General features: G+C 41.4%; 1 protein-coding gene across 8 annotated transcripts in view; it reads left to right on the top strand.

Annotated features, from left to right (window-relative positions):
* The window catches only part of LOC124061581 (zinc finger protein 469), a 174201-nt gene that overhangs the window by 55088 nt on the left and 104795 nt on the right, over window positions 1-14318 (top strand). For 6 of the 8 annotated variants that reach the window (XM_046393548.1, XM_046393546.1, XM_046393541.1 and 3 more), the window contains one exon: window positions 5465-5614. The exons of the other annotated variants lie outside the window; for them this stretch is intronic. The gene's annotated coding sequence lies outside the window, so the exon portion shown is untranslated. The remainder of the gene's footprint in view (window positions 1-5464; window positions 5615-14318) is intronic. 8 annotated transcript variants of the gene reach the window in all.

Raw genomic sequence — 14318 nt, 5'->3', positions numbered from 1 at the left:
TTTTATTTACTCAGTGCTCATTGTTTTAGGTCTGGGCTGCAATTTGCTCAAGTTCATTTTCATGAATAAAAATGGACCAGTGTGCATGTGTGCATATGTGTCTGGTTGGGCTTGGTATTCCTCAGCATAAACACAATGACAGAAAAACCGTAGACCGATCATGCAGCTCTGCTTTTTATTTATCCATTACCCATGGTCTTAGATCTGGCCCACAACTTGAATAAGTTAATTTCAATGAATGGCGCACTGATTGCGTAGAAAGCAGAGGGCCAGTGAGGAGAGACGGAAGATGATCTGTCCTTGTTTTTCAGGCTGATGAGACGATTCAAGCACTAGAATTCAGTAAAACGCATGCTATTAAACAGTGACATCAGTGTGGTAAAACCATAACTCACTGGTTTTGAAAACATCTAGCTGGATCTGTGAGTGCTTCTCTTGTGGTTCTCAAAGAGAGACAAATCGCAGAGCCCTGCTGTCCACACACTCCTGGAGCAAAGCACCAGTACAGAGGGTCTCAAGCGCTCACTGTTTATTTTCACTTTTTAAAAATCACTCCACAGTGGAAACTGTGCTGCAGAAGCACTCTTTTTAGGCTACAGTATGTGTACTCCACTGGTACAGCTTTAGAACAGCCACAGCATGCAGATCCTTTTCTGTAAAGATAATCATTACTGCATCGTTATTATCTGTATATGTATGTGGTTATGATTTACCACTTGCCTCTTTGGCGAGGATGTGTCTTGGATGATGTTAATGGTTGGAACTGTGTCTGTTTGCAGGTTTGAGTGTGTTTTTAACAGCAATGTGATGCCTTGATTGAAACACTGGCAGATTTGATTTAGCGGGGACACCAGGTAGGAATAACAACCTTGCAAAGCCATTAAAACATGGAAAACCGTAAGAATAGTTCCATTTCTCAACAGAAGCATTTATAGCATGCTGTAAATAAGAAATAGAAATAGCAGTGTTTATATCTACTCTGGTATCGGTAGAAAATATTCACATTTATGCTGTGGGATAAGAATGGGAAGCAGAAGGAAAACAAGGTTTGGGATGGATGCTGTGGTGTCTTGTGCCTTGCCAGTTGCTTCGACCACTGGCATGTCTGTCTCTGTCTCTTTGCCCAGAACAGCCATGTTAGTTTGTTCATCTCTCCAAACGAGCAGTCGGCACCGCTGACTCTGGGAGAGGTGCGAAGGAAAAACACAGGGGCGCCTTGTGTGGGGTAAAGTGAATGTGGAGGATTTTTTCCTTCAGCTTTACTTTCCTCCAGCACCACAGCTGATTGCTACCACATTGATGATGATTAGTTACTTGGAAAGTGCTGTGTATTTAAGAGCCCGCTGGCCATACTGGCTCTCTTCCCTGCGGCATCAAGCCCCTGGCACTCAGCACTGTCCTTCTGCCACCACAACATCACTGTGTCATCCATCTCCCATCCTCCTCCTCCCACCTCCTTGGGTCTTAATCCGCATCTCCACTGGGGGCTTGGAAGAGTCTTCTGTACGTTTTCTTTTCTTTTTTTTTTTTGATCTGCAGTTGTGTTTTAAAGTGTTCACAAAGCCAGTGTTTGACACTCAAGGAATGCAACTAATATTCTTTTGGATAAACTCATAAAGCTTCTTTTGTTATATGTACAATTGATCCAAATCAGTTGTTTTCTTTTTTCCAACCCTAGATCCCACAACTTGATTCCAGCCTATCACTGCACTCCCCTCCAACAATCATCTGCTTGTACAACATGAGCTGCTTGCTATCAAAACTTAGCGATGTGTTTAACTCATTTTCCAGCATCTCAGCTCTTTCTCTGTGTTTTGTAAGAACAACAGCAGTATACTCATGTCTCCTGCAATTTAATCCAGAAATTGGAAGCTGTAAAATTTAGTGTGTGAGTCCAGCTTTATGATGGAACTAATTTTTAAAGCGTGCAGTAAACCAAACCAGATTCAACATTGCCCTTTTTGCCCCCATTTGTGTCTTTTGTTTCTCCGTGGCATACCCACTTCTCCCACGGAAAGCCCCGTTCTTCTCATATATAAACACCGTAACAATGTTGTAACATTCCATTGACAGTCTGACACACTTGAAAAGCCTAGTGGACGTCCAAACATGGCAGCGTCTGACCAGCAAGACGTCTGCATTCGCTTTTTTGACACCAACTTGTTCACCCCTTCACACACACACACACACACGCACACACGCACAAGGCCTCTAAATCTTTATGAGCGAAATGTGAATCAGCTCTTTCTCTCCTCAGCCTCCTACTACCTACCTAATAACTCACTGTTTTTGCTATAGAAAGGAAAATGATGAGTTTTCCAAGTGAGGGTCTCCCAGGAACTGAAAAACCTGACACTCGGAGGTGTGTACTTGTGTACAGATATATATACCATTCTGCTATGTGACATTTATGAGTAGGTTTACTGCAACAACAATCGAGGAACATTGTTAGCACCCACTTACCGCTTTAAAAGCACTTGGACCTGCTCGTTTGTTTTTTTTTTTCCAGTACTCCTAAATGTTCCTATTTAATAAGGGAAGGGCTTTTGTATCTTTCGCATTAAATTTAACTGTCTGCCAGGATATATAATGATTTCCTATGTCCTATGTCTCATTGGTGTAGTGTAAGTTCATTAGTCATCAAATTCAAATAAAAGAATAAATATTTGCTAGTAACAATATATATTCATTGATTGGGTAAATGTTTATGTAACAGAGGTCATATCTGCCCAAGATGAGGAAAGTCTGGTAAAGACAGCTTTTCCTCTCGGAAATGAAAACACAGCTGAATGTTTATGGGCTATGGTTGAAGAACAAGATCAGGGTTTTTGGCTTGAGAAGCCCACAAGTCCAGTGACCGCTCCCCCTCAGTCTACCCTTCCACCTCACTTTTAGACATAGTTCACTTATATTAAAAACAATGATGGCGATGAGTAGTGTGACGAGAGTAGTGGTGAGATCAGGGACTGTAATATATACAAAAATGCTTGCCAGAACTTGATGGAATACAGACTGCTTGTTTGAAGAGCAGAATTTGAACTTTAATCAGAAGATCTGCCATAAATCTAAAAACGCTGCAGTGATGTTTCAACAGCAAAAGTACAGAGCTTGTCCTAAGATAATTTTTTTTGTGGTTACGATTGCAAAGCTTCTTTTAATATTTCTTGAATGTCTTCCAAGTCATGCTGAGAAATTGTAGCACTAAAGAGGGCATCATGGTGGAAATTCCACATTGTAATGGAGGGCGGTGGGACACTTCAGCTATAGCATATATTCTCTTTAACCAGAGAAAGAGTGTAATAGACAGGATTAATCTTTGTTCTTGGGCTCATATGCTGAGTTATTATTAAAAATGAGAAACTCCGGTTGCAAGTTCTGCTGAGACTTTGAGGGAAGGAAATTATGATGAAAGTGGGTCCAGGGCTGGCCGCAGATTGGACACTTTATTAAATGGACAAGTCCAGTGGATGTCCTGAAATGGATTGCCGTAAGGAGGCATTTCCTGCAGGCAGACAGACTGCTTGGAGTGAGTGATGTGGAGGGCTTTAAAGGGCCAGACATGCTTCTCCACTCTGCTTGTATCCTAAGACTGTTAAAGCCTGCAGTTATCTTGCTGTTTTCCATGTACTCAACAGGCTCAATTGGCTGCCAGTTTAACCGCACTATACTTCAATTTACAGTCCTCATTAAGAAGCAAAGGCCTTTTTTTCCCCCTTACATTAATATTTCTAAATCTTCTCTGGTACTGCCGTTTTTCTTGTTTTGTCACTCAGTCCCGGCCTTTAAACAATTTGTCTGATAAACTGATCAATCATTTTCTATAAAATATCGGAATATAGTGAAAAAATATTATTACGGTATTTTTTTCTTTGTTCTTTTTTTTAAAGATCTTCTTTAAGATCTTTAAGATGAAGATTTTCTTGTATGCTTCTGTTCTTCTACTGTGTGTGCTTCATTGCCTGTCTGGCCTGCAACAGCTCCTTCTTCTTCATGCTCTGGTACAACATGATTAGACAACATCAGGCCTCAGTGATTATTCTGGGCTCCTCTTCCTGACTGTCACCTGCTATCTCAGCCCAACAGCAGAATGAAGAGGGTTTGTCACTGCTTTTGTTTAAACCCATCTGGCTTCATTGATCAGTAAATGTTGATTCATAGCAATGAGTCTGCATTAGTGAACGGAAAAATTGTCGCTGATGTTTGTACAGTTCTTCTCCTTATTCAATTATGTGTTTGTGCTTTTGAGTGCATACATGTGGTTCAGTAGGTACGACAGTATCCATATCTTGGCCCATGGGCAGCCTGAGTGAGGACATGATTTATTACTTGTGTATTGTGGTTAAAGTATTTTAAATTAAAGCAAAATGGAGCTCAGAATCTATGACTTCATCAGACCTGCTCAGCTCAATGTGAGGTCAGTGAAACGTGGCAAACTCTTCTCTTTTGCCTCAGACCGTGCAGTTTATTCCACAATAGGGTCTTTGCTCGACCGTGTCAGCGCACTCAGCAGCCATCATTGCGAGTGAACAGACACTGGATGATCTGCTGTAACTGAGCTCATTGTGGTGCCATTAGGAGAGTGTGGTCATGCTTTATCTGCACGCAAGGCTTTGTGTCACAACTGTCTACATTGAAGGAATATCGTGCCTCAGGATAGTGATGCAGTTTGCACAGTAGGACACTGAAAAGTATTTGTTGCTTTTATGTACAGGGATCACTTTTGAGAGAAAAATGATAATGTCAAGTAAGTAAATGTAAAGTTCCATTACAGCTTCCCAACGTCAAAGATGATATCTTCAAATGTCTTCTTTTGTCTAAATGAAAGCTTTAAACTCAAAGGCCTTTACTATGTTTACTAGTCTAAAAAGATATATGGCAAAGAGAAAGAAGAAATGCTCAGAGAATATGTAACTCTTTTTCGCTATTTTTGCTTGAAAATGACTGAAACGATTGATTGAAGTAGTAGATAAATAAGTCTGTGCACTGAGGCATCAGTGCACATATCAGGAACATATCAGCAACAGGAACAGGTTTTTAGAGTCAAAGCTGCACTTGTCACCATCTCCTGCACTTTCCTGCCACAGCATTTGCACACAAGACTACTATAATTTTCATACCACTGATGTGTCCTTCACAGACACATTATGATTAGCTCAAGGTAAGTTTTTGGCTTATCTTCTCTCTAAGCACTCATACTGCTGACAACACGTTATGAGATTATACTCGGCAGTATGAATGTTTAGCCCTTTTGTTTGTGTTGATAAGAGAGTCTTCTGAAGTGAAGGATAGGTGTTAAGTAGCCATCCAGTTTCCTAAACCTGGCACAGATCATGGTGTGAGTTAGCATGTCCGGTAATGTGTTAATTGCGTGCATTCATGTGAACCTAGGACTCTGCGTGCACGTGTGTATATGTGCTCTCTCAGGTGTCCTATAATGTGGTAATGGTTCTTTTACCCCCGTCAGGAAAGGAGTAATGAACTCAGTCAGGTGTGTGCAACACCACCCTCCCACCTGCTCTTAACCTGCTGGAACAGGGACTTGTGGAACGCACAGGAAGCCAGTTGAACCCCAGGGGTCCTCACTGCGTATTCAGGTCTTCATGAACAGCCTCAGGTGAGCACAGTGCTCTGTTTGATCAGTAACTCGCTGTCATTGCTGGCCCCAGCTCAAACAGCTTTTTGAGAGGAAATATAACTGTGGGGTTATTTAGTGTATGTTCATGAGATTGCATTTGCTTTTTTTGTGAGTGTGAGTGTACTTGATATGCTGGGAAGGTGCAGAAAAGCCAGCATGGTATTCCTAGACAGAGTCTGAGGAAAGAAGTTGGAAGGCCGCAGTTTCTCACCTTGCTGTTGAATGCACACAGGGGTATCATGCATCTGCGGTTTTGAATGGTCTCTGTGTATTATGGGGTGTGTGTGTGTACGCGTGTGCGTAATGTCAGAGTACTGGCATTAGAGGTGAAGCTGATGGAGGCTGGTTTGTGTTATTGCAAGGATTATCAATGGCTACCACTCTGTTACACCGCTGACTAACTGGGAATGATGGGAATGAGTGAACATCAGCTTGTATCAGTTTTTCTTAATGAAGTTGTCCTAACCTGCTAACACGCCGAACAGCAATGACAAGAAACTAATTTGTGAGGTTCAGAAGTGAATCACAAAAATCATTATATCTGAGGAAATGATTAAAACCTGAGAAAATTAGTTGTTAATATATCAATTAAATGCTCATTTGCAGATGGAGAAATGACAACACAAAATCTACTCTCTTCCTTGTGCTGAGACATTAATGGTTGTCTGCTCCTTGTATGTTAGGAAGAGGTGTTAGGCCTCATTGCTTCTCGCACCTCAAAGGGTTATACACTATGCAATTTTGCATGTGTATTGCATTACATCTGTATATTGCATGTGTGGTTGTGTGCTGCAGTATGAGGGCGTTTGCCCAGAGTTCTTTTAGGCACAATGTTGGCTCGCAGAGAGAAGCAGAGTCAGGAATGAGTCAAATGATAGAGTTGGGGGATTATAAGCTGATCTAAAACAGAGCAAAGAAGAATCTGAGATAAGTCCCTCTGAGAGACTGAGGGAAAGTCACAGCCAGACCAACAGACATATCCTCTATCACTGTCTCCAGAGGGCGAGCCAGCTTTACTGTATACGTCCTGGACCTTAAACAGGTTCTCTGTATGAAACTGGCCACAATGAAGAGACTGTATGTGTCCAGAGGGTGTGAAAACATTCCTGTTATCACTATGGAAAACTCTCCCAGCTGTCATCAAATGGGGGGAAATATTATGAGTCTGTCTGCCGGCAAGTGTGTGTTACTCTGGGACAATCTTGCTATGTTTATTTTCTGAAACAGTAGACGTTTAGCTTCCACATCACACAGACCAGGATCCCTTAGCCACAGCATCGACCTCACTACTGTTTCCGCATGTGGATGAGTTTGGGAAACGTGAGGAGCTTGTGTGTGTGTGTGTGTGTGTGTGTCAGTGTGGGTGTGGTTGAGGGTGAGGAGAGAGGGGAGAAAGAACAGGTTTTGTTTTCATGGGGGGTGGTGAATGATTTTCAGGATTATCTGGGGATCAGAATAGGATGAGTAGAATTACAACAGCATGGAAAACCTAATGTTAAAACCACAAAATTGACAAGATTACTGTTGTTTGTTTAGTCTAAAGCAGCTGAGGAGTCAGTCACTGTATACATTTAAGCTTTGTCCTTGTAGGCAACAGATCACAGAAATAAAGAAATCATGAGTAAGGCTGTTTTCGCAGCATATGCTTCTTCTCATGTAGAGTTGGTTACTTTCCATTGTTTACTTCAAAGGTTTCACTTTGCAGACTTGTTATGTTTGAAATAATGCAATCAGCAAACAATACCATGGCTGTTTACTTATTTGATCAATATTTAAAATGTAGACAAGGTGATGTGGAGACCTGGTAAATTTATTTCCCAGCTTGTGATTTTTCAATTTGCTCATCTGTTGTCATGGAATTTTTCTTTGTTAGGCTCAATTGAACAGATCAAAGAGACAGTAGTTGGAGGCTGTCCAGCCTCAGTATTTGGAAGATAAATGGAAAGTGGTTGTGGATACACTCTGTAATTGCTAAATGATGATTTCTATTTTAAACAAAGGAAATATAGTGAAAAACCAAATGTCAAAAAGGCAGCCTATCTTGGTTACTGTCCCTGCTTTGTTGATATTGGGCTTTGTGGTGAAGGATGTCATCAGCACCAAGCAGTAGTGCTCCTCTTTGGCCCTGGCCTACGGGTGATCTATCTAGTCCCATCAAAACAAAACCACACTGTTGACTTCCCTATGAACTAATGGAAAGCACCCGGACGGACACACACAACTCACACACACACACACACACACACACACACACACACACACACACAAGGAAATACACATTAGAACTGAGAGAAAAAGGTAAACGGAACTTCCAGATGACTATCCACCCTAGGCTCTCAGGTTACAGGAACAAATTTTCCAAAGCAGCATTTTCATTTTAGTTTTTCCTCTCTGGCTTCTTTGCTTTTGGAGGCCTATCACATATTTCCATGAATCTACAGAGGTACTGTAGGTCATTTTCAACAGGTGATGCTTTAAAAAGCTTCCTTACGCTTTGACGCAGTGTTTGGCCCTCAGTTAGTAGTCTGACCTTCTAGCTAATGATTTTCAGAAATGTCCACTGTAAACATGACATGTTTACTGGTTTTCTTCTGCATAGCAACTACATAGACTATTTGGCCAGTGTCAAACGTAACCTCACAGACACGCACAACTGTTAAAGTTCCTTCTCCAATAGTTTTGTCATTTTGAAGTAACTAAAGAGCAGGCCCACAAATCTGTATAATCAACATAAAATGTTTATGAAGTCTAAATTCTGGTGTCCATTGTAGTAGACAGAAAAAATGTATTAAAACACAAAGTGCTATGAGCACTTGTCATACACTTTCAGGGCACTTTCAGAATTTCTATAAGGGGGAAGGTTATTATTTTAAAAAGGCTTGAAGTGAATAAAAAACTCTGGTGTGAATGGGCTTTTTGTTTTGCCGTACGCAGAGCCCAGTGTCCTCTGACCAAAGACTCTGCGGTGTTGATGCTGTGGATCCTGAACATTTCTGAGTGCACTGAAAGGCCTGCTGGTAGGGGACTTTACAGGTGGATGGTGGTCAGCAGAGCCTCCTGGGCAGATGACAGGCCCTCCTGTGGGAAGAGAGGAGTAATAATGAGCACTGCAGACGAGAAGGCCTTTGAAGGGAGAGGGCATGACCTGGCTGTGCAAACTTGGGCAATGGGTGACAGATGCCGTGAAAAGCATTGCAGTCGTTGGTAGAATAGACTGGTCTTTGTTTGTTCTTTTTGACTTTGCGTTCAGATTTTGCTTCATATTCCAAGCGTTCAGTTCAGCTGTGCTTCCCCTCTCTGCCACATGCACCAGCTTGCTGTCTCATGTGTATAGCACTTATCATTTCTCAAGCATGCACTCACCATAACCTTGGCAAACAAACTCACATATCATGCCTATGTTACCTCGAGCCATGACTCCATCACAGTTAAGATCACCTGGACCGTCCTTTGGGGTGGAAGAAAAAAAGACCAGCTGGCTTTCACTTTATCTATACATCATGTGCTGCCTAATGTGATGCCTGAGGGACAGAAAATGTAGCCTACTGCCCTGACATATCTCACAGAGGTGGAAGCAGACACCACGTGTGTGTGTGTGTGTGTGTGTGTGTGTGTGTGTGTGTGTGTGTGTGTGTGTGTGTTTTAACCAAGTCCAAACTCCTACCAAACTCAGCAGGGATTTCCCTCTGGTCAACACCTCTGGACAGCCCTTTGCAGTTTGTGCACCACTCTTCCCCGTCTTCTACTGGTTTCTCCTGCTTTCGTTATTCCTTCCAACTACCGATCACCAACCTGCCCAATCCATCACTAAAGTTGATAAAAGCCGCAAACCGCTGAATGTTCTCACACAGGGCGGCTGTGATTTAATCCGAGGAGTGCGCCTCTGTGCCTCCCAAGTGTAGAATTAACTTGTGTGTGACTCTGAAGTTATCTTTAGGCCTTTGGATGTGGCCCATGGAATATATGATTTGAGTGTAAAATTATATGAGACACTAGTTTTTGGGATCCGGGCAATAGGTTTGCTCTGCTCATTTGTTATTTTCATACACCCTCCCTCACCACTACATGTCGGTAAATTGGCTGTCCAGTTGAACACTAAAACTGTGTGCTTATTTCCGCAGGTAAGAGTAGGCCTTCATTTCATGTCTATCAACTGCAGTGAGTCATCTGTAGGGTCTGTCTATTTTGTTTTGTTTGTTTCACTTGACTTGGCGCCACCCGCAGCCCGCCCCCTTTTGTTCTACACCCCAAAAATTTCTGTATGTTGCTTTGCTATTTAAGTGCAAAGCTTGTGATTTTGTAACGTTCTTTATTGTCGGCACTCTAAATGATAAATGGCAATGCTTGCCTGACCACCACCACAGTAAGTTGCTTTGCTTTTCCCCAGACACCTGGAGGGTTGTAACACTCCTTCTTCCCTCTGTTAAACATCTAATTTTTCTTTTCTGATTTCTGTTTAATATGACCCCTGTGAGAACATCTGATTGCGCAGAAATTGAAGATTTTTGCATCCAGGAGTCTGGCAACTTGTTATTCATCCCCTGGTCCTTGTAATTGTTCCACTATCCAAAGTCATTTTTGCCTCCCCCAAATCAAGCGCCCATCTCTGTGATCCCAGCCAGCATCTTAACCGAAGCCATGTGTCCTGAAGTGCACTCTGTGGCTCATATACTATAGGCTGTATATCTTCACATGTGGTATCTATACACTTGGAGTCGTTAGGACAGAATTGGCGTAGGCCTTTATACAGTTGGTTATAGAGCCAGTAACAACAACAGTGCCCAGAATGCACAAAGAGGACCAAGTTTTCTAAACTGCATGTCCAATACCTTTTCATTTATTTTCATGAAAAAGGATGTATCTGATACGTATTAAGACCAAAAGCTATACAATGTTTTTTTCTTTTATTCTTCAAAAATATCTTGGAATCCATCAGTTGTATCTGAATCAGTAAGTCAAGAATGCAGACTCTGTTACCAGAATATAATATGAACTGCTCTATTGTGTATTTTATAAAGGCATTCGGGTGTGCAATTTAAAGCTCATTTATCCTGTCTCCTTATTTTTGTCCTGACCACAACCAGAAGGCTTTTTTTGAGCTGTCTTCTGAAGACAACCTTGTGTACTGTGAAAAATGGTGATCAACGTTTCTGTTTCTTTTTTTCCATTAGAAGCAACAACAGTAGCAGCATAAAGAAAACCAGATTGAAAGGTTTGAAAATCCTTTGTTTTTCACTGATACTTGAAACAAAGCAAAAAAAGAATAGCTCTAACAAAATGTTTTCTTTGCAAAGCCACTCGGCTTGTAAGTGACAATTAATAGTTGAGGCTAATTATTTACTGGACTTTGCTTATTGTTACAGAGGGTTTGTGTCTTTCCTCAGTGTCCTTGGCAGTTATTATGTCCATATGTTGTGGATTAGATTCCTGCAGGAGGAGATGGGAAGACTTTAAGAGGTTGACACCAGAGGAACATTTACCTGACTTTAACTGCCTCTTTTACATGCCTGCCTTAATAAATTGTTTGTTTAATCTACTGTAATTGCCTTTAACTTTTCCTGCCAAGTGTGAGAGGAGGCTCTGTGACCTGCAGTCCTGTAGCTTTGTGTCTCTCTGAGTGTGTCTTCTGCTTTAAAGCTTTCAGGATGTTTTGCCCACAGCTGAACTGTTTAAAAGCCCAAGTTTCTTTTAGAGAGGAAACAAAAGTTGTAGCTGCCCATAAAGTTCTACAAACACATGATACAGACAAGAAACGGCGCAGAAGAAAGTGAGAGGTGCAGATGAATGTAAATACTTTATCCTGCCAATTGATTTTTACTACCCACTAGTATGTGCCACAGAGTTTAATAGTTTCAAAGATGTTTCTGAACAAAATATCTCTAAATTAAGTTACATCACACTTCACCACTGAGCTCCATGTACACTTTAACTGATGTAAGGTTAGTTAAAAATTACAAACCTTTACCACAATACTTTCAAGACTCTTTTGTGTAAAAGGAGCTGTATAAAGCTGACAGGGTCGTTTTTGGTTTTTTAAACCATTTTAATGAATACCATCTTTATTTACTCTATAAGGAAAGCATTATACAATGTATACTTTGCCGTATGCCCGACCTCACACACGTGCACACTCACTCACACACACTTATAATATTCATGTTCATTCCGGTAAATTCTAATGTTACTTATCCTTTCCCTTTTCATTAATTTCACTTGAATTTCTGGCAATTAACACCTTTTAATGTCAACGTGATTTTATCACCTAGGAGAAAAAATCCAGGGCTCAGAGCTCGGGATTGTGTCGGAGCCTAACTGCTCGGAAAATGACACAGTGTGCCACAAAAAACAGTGAATATCAAATGGAAATGCAGACTTTCTTGTTTTCCTTTTCACGTGTCTCTCTTTTCTTTTATTTCTCTCTTACTCCATTGCTTTTATGCTATTTCGTTTTTGAACATGTTTCTGGCAGCGACTTGCTTTCTGACTGGAACAGATGTTGTGCTTGGATTGTAGTGGCATTGTTCTGGTGTGACTGCAACAGTATGTATGAGAACATTCAGCGGTTGCGGTGAAAGTGAGTCTTCTTCCCTTCTGGTTTCTCTTCCTTGTGATTAGGACTAAAAGGACAGAGGTGGTATCCAGCCCACCCTGTTTGACTGTGGAAGGACCCAGCTCCAGACTGTAGACTGTGTTATGCGTGGGTGTGGATATGCCTGCCTGAGTAAACACGTCTTGGCCAAATCACAGTGTGCTGTATGGTTAGGAGGTGATGGTCATTTGACTCTTTGATCATCAACCTATCTGGGATGCAGATGTTCCTTGTATAAGAATCTCATCTGTTCCCTGTCAGGAAAGAAAAACACCATCAGATACTAAAAATAAAAGAAATTGAGATGATTCAGTGTGAAGCAACACCACAGTCTGTGTGATGTTCTATTGAATGAAAAATAAATAAAGAAATAGTTTTGGAAATATGTGTGAGGATACCACCAGCAGCCAGTTAGCTTAGAACACCAGCACCTGTGAAGCTCACTAATTAATGTTAATCTACAAAAACCAAATTGTAAAAGTGACAAGTTGTGGTCTTTCGAGGGGTTATGTGCTGGACTATTTATTTGCCAGGCACAGAAAATTCTTGGAGACTTGTCACCATGATGAGCTTTCCATGCAGCCAGCAATAGACACAGTTGCTTCTTCAGGTGTTAAATATTAGCGAAAGACAGAACAAGTCTTGATGTCCCCCTGTTTCCAATCTTTTGCTAACTAATCTGACTGCTGACGGCTGAGAATGGTGTCAATCTTCTCATCTGTCTCTATGCAAGATTGCAAACAAGCATATTTCCCCAAATGTCTGACTGATCCTTATGGTGGAATGGGAAGAAATAGTGAGAGAAACATTATATCAAGGCAAAAAGGAACATGTTTGCTATGGCATTGTTTTAAACACTGTACAGCTCTACCATGATGGTAAAATAATTGTACATAATCCATCATTCTGTACTTCTGTCTTTGTACTTTATTATTATATGCAGACTGTCAGTCTCTCCTTGATTAGAGCGAAGTTTGGTGTAACATGCAGCATCCACTGTGCTTTGACTCTGACGGAATATACAATGCACTGTATGTGGTTTACAGAAATCTGATTGTTGCCCCGTTGGTGTAAATGATAGATTCAAAATGAAAAGCTCTGAGGCTCCTTCTGCTGAGTTATGCGAGCCAATCAGCTCTGAGGATACTGAAAAATGACAGCTTTTAGAGGCACTGTAGTCAAAACTGGGTCCAGTTACTGGCAAGGTGGTCGGTGTGTTGGGTGACAGAGAGAGGTTATAGGGCGCAGAGTTTAGTCTGAGCATAAGATCCTTTTGTGAGATTTATTAGCAGCAGATAAGGGTGATAGCCATCTGCAGCCACGCTTACTTTACTAAGCTTGCCAGTGCTGATCCCCTGCCAAAGCACACAAAATGATACATTCCTTAATGTGTCTGGCAGGAGAGGGAGAGTGAGAGAGAGAGAGAGAGAGAGAGTGAGTTACATTATGGGGGTTACTTTATGGATCTTTTTATAAATCTGTTTCTGCTTTGTGGTCTAAAAACTACATTCACATCTTTTTTCTGCCACCCCACCACAACTCTATTTTCAGGTTAAAAGGTAAGACATTTACTATTTGCGTGTTTATGTGTGCATATGTGTGTGTGTGTGTATGCGAGTGTGCGTGTGTTTCCACAGACAGACAAACAAAGTACCTCATTATCCTACAAGCCTTTATGATCTTGATGGGGAGGGGAGAGAAAGCCATTAGAGGCATGATAGCATTTTAATCACAGCTAATAGTGGAGCTCCTAATTAGACTGAGAGTCTGTGAAAACAGACCCCTGAGATCACTGGTGGTGACATACCACAGTAGCCACACACTCTCATTCACACACACACACGCACGCACACAGACAGTAACACACTTGGTAATTGGTAAATATTCATGTTCATTCTGGTAAATTCTAATTCCACGTTCTGCATCACACGTCACGCAAAATCTTATTTGTATGTCACCTGCAAACACCTGACAGTATGCGCAAACAAATTCACATACGCACGTTCATACATAATTACAAACACTCACACTTACATCTTGAAGTAATTGTTGCCTGTTAGAGTGAAACCACTGGGCGGTGGTCTGTGGCTCGCT

This window comes from Scatophagus argus, chromosome 7 (assembly GCF_020382885.2).
Source record: "Scatophagus argus isolate fScaArg1 chromosome 7, fScaArg1.pri, whole genome shotgun sequence".
NCBI lineage: Eukaryota > Metazoa > Chordata > Actinopteri > Scatophagidae > Scatophagus > Scatophagus argus.
This window is presented reverse-complemented; position numbering and strand designations above follow the sequence as displayed.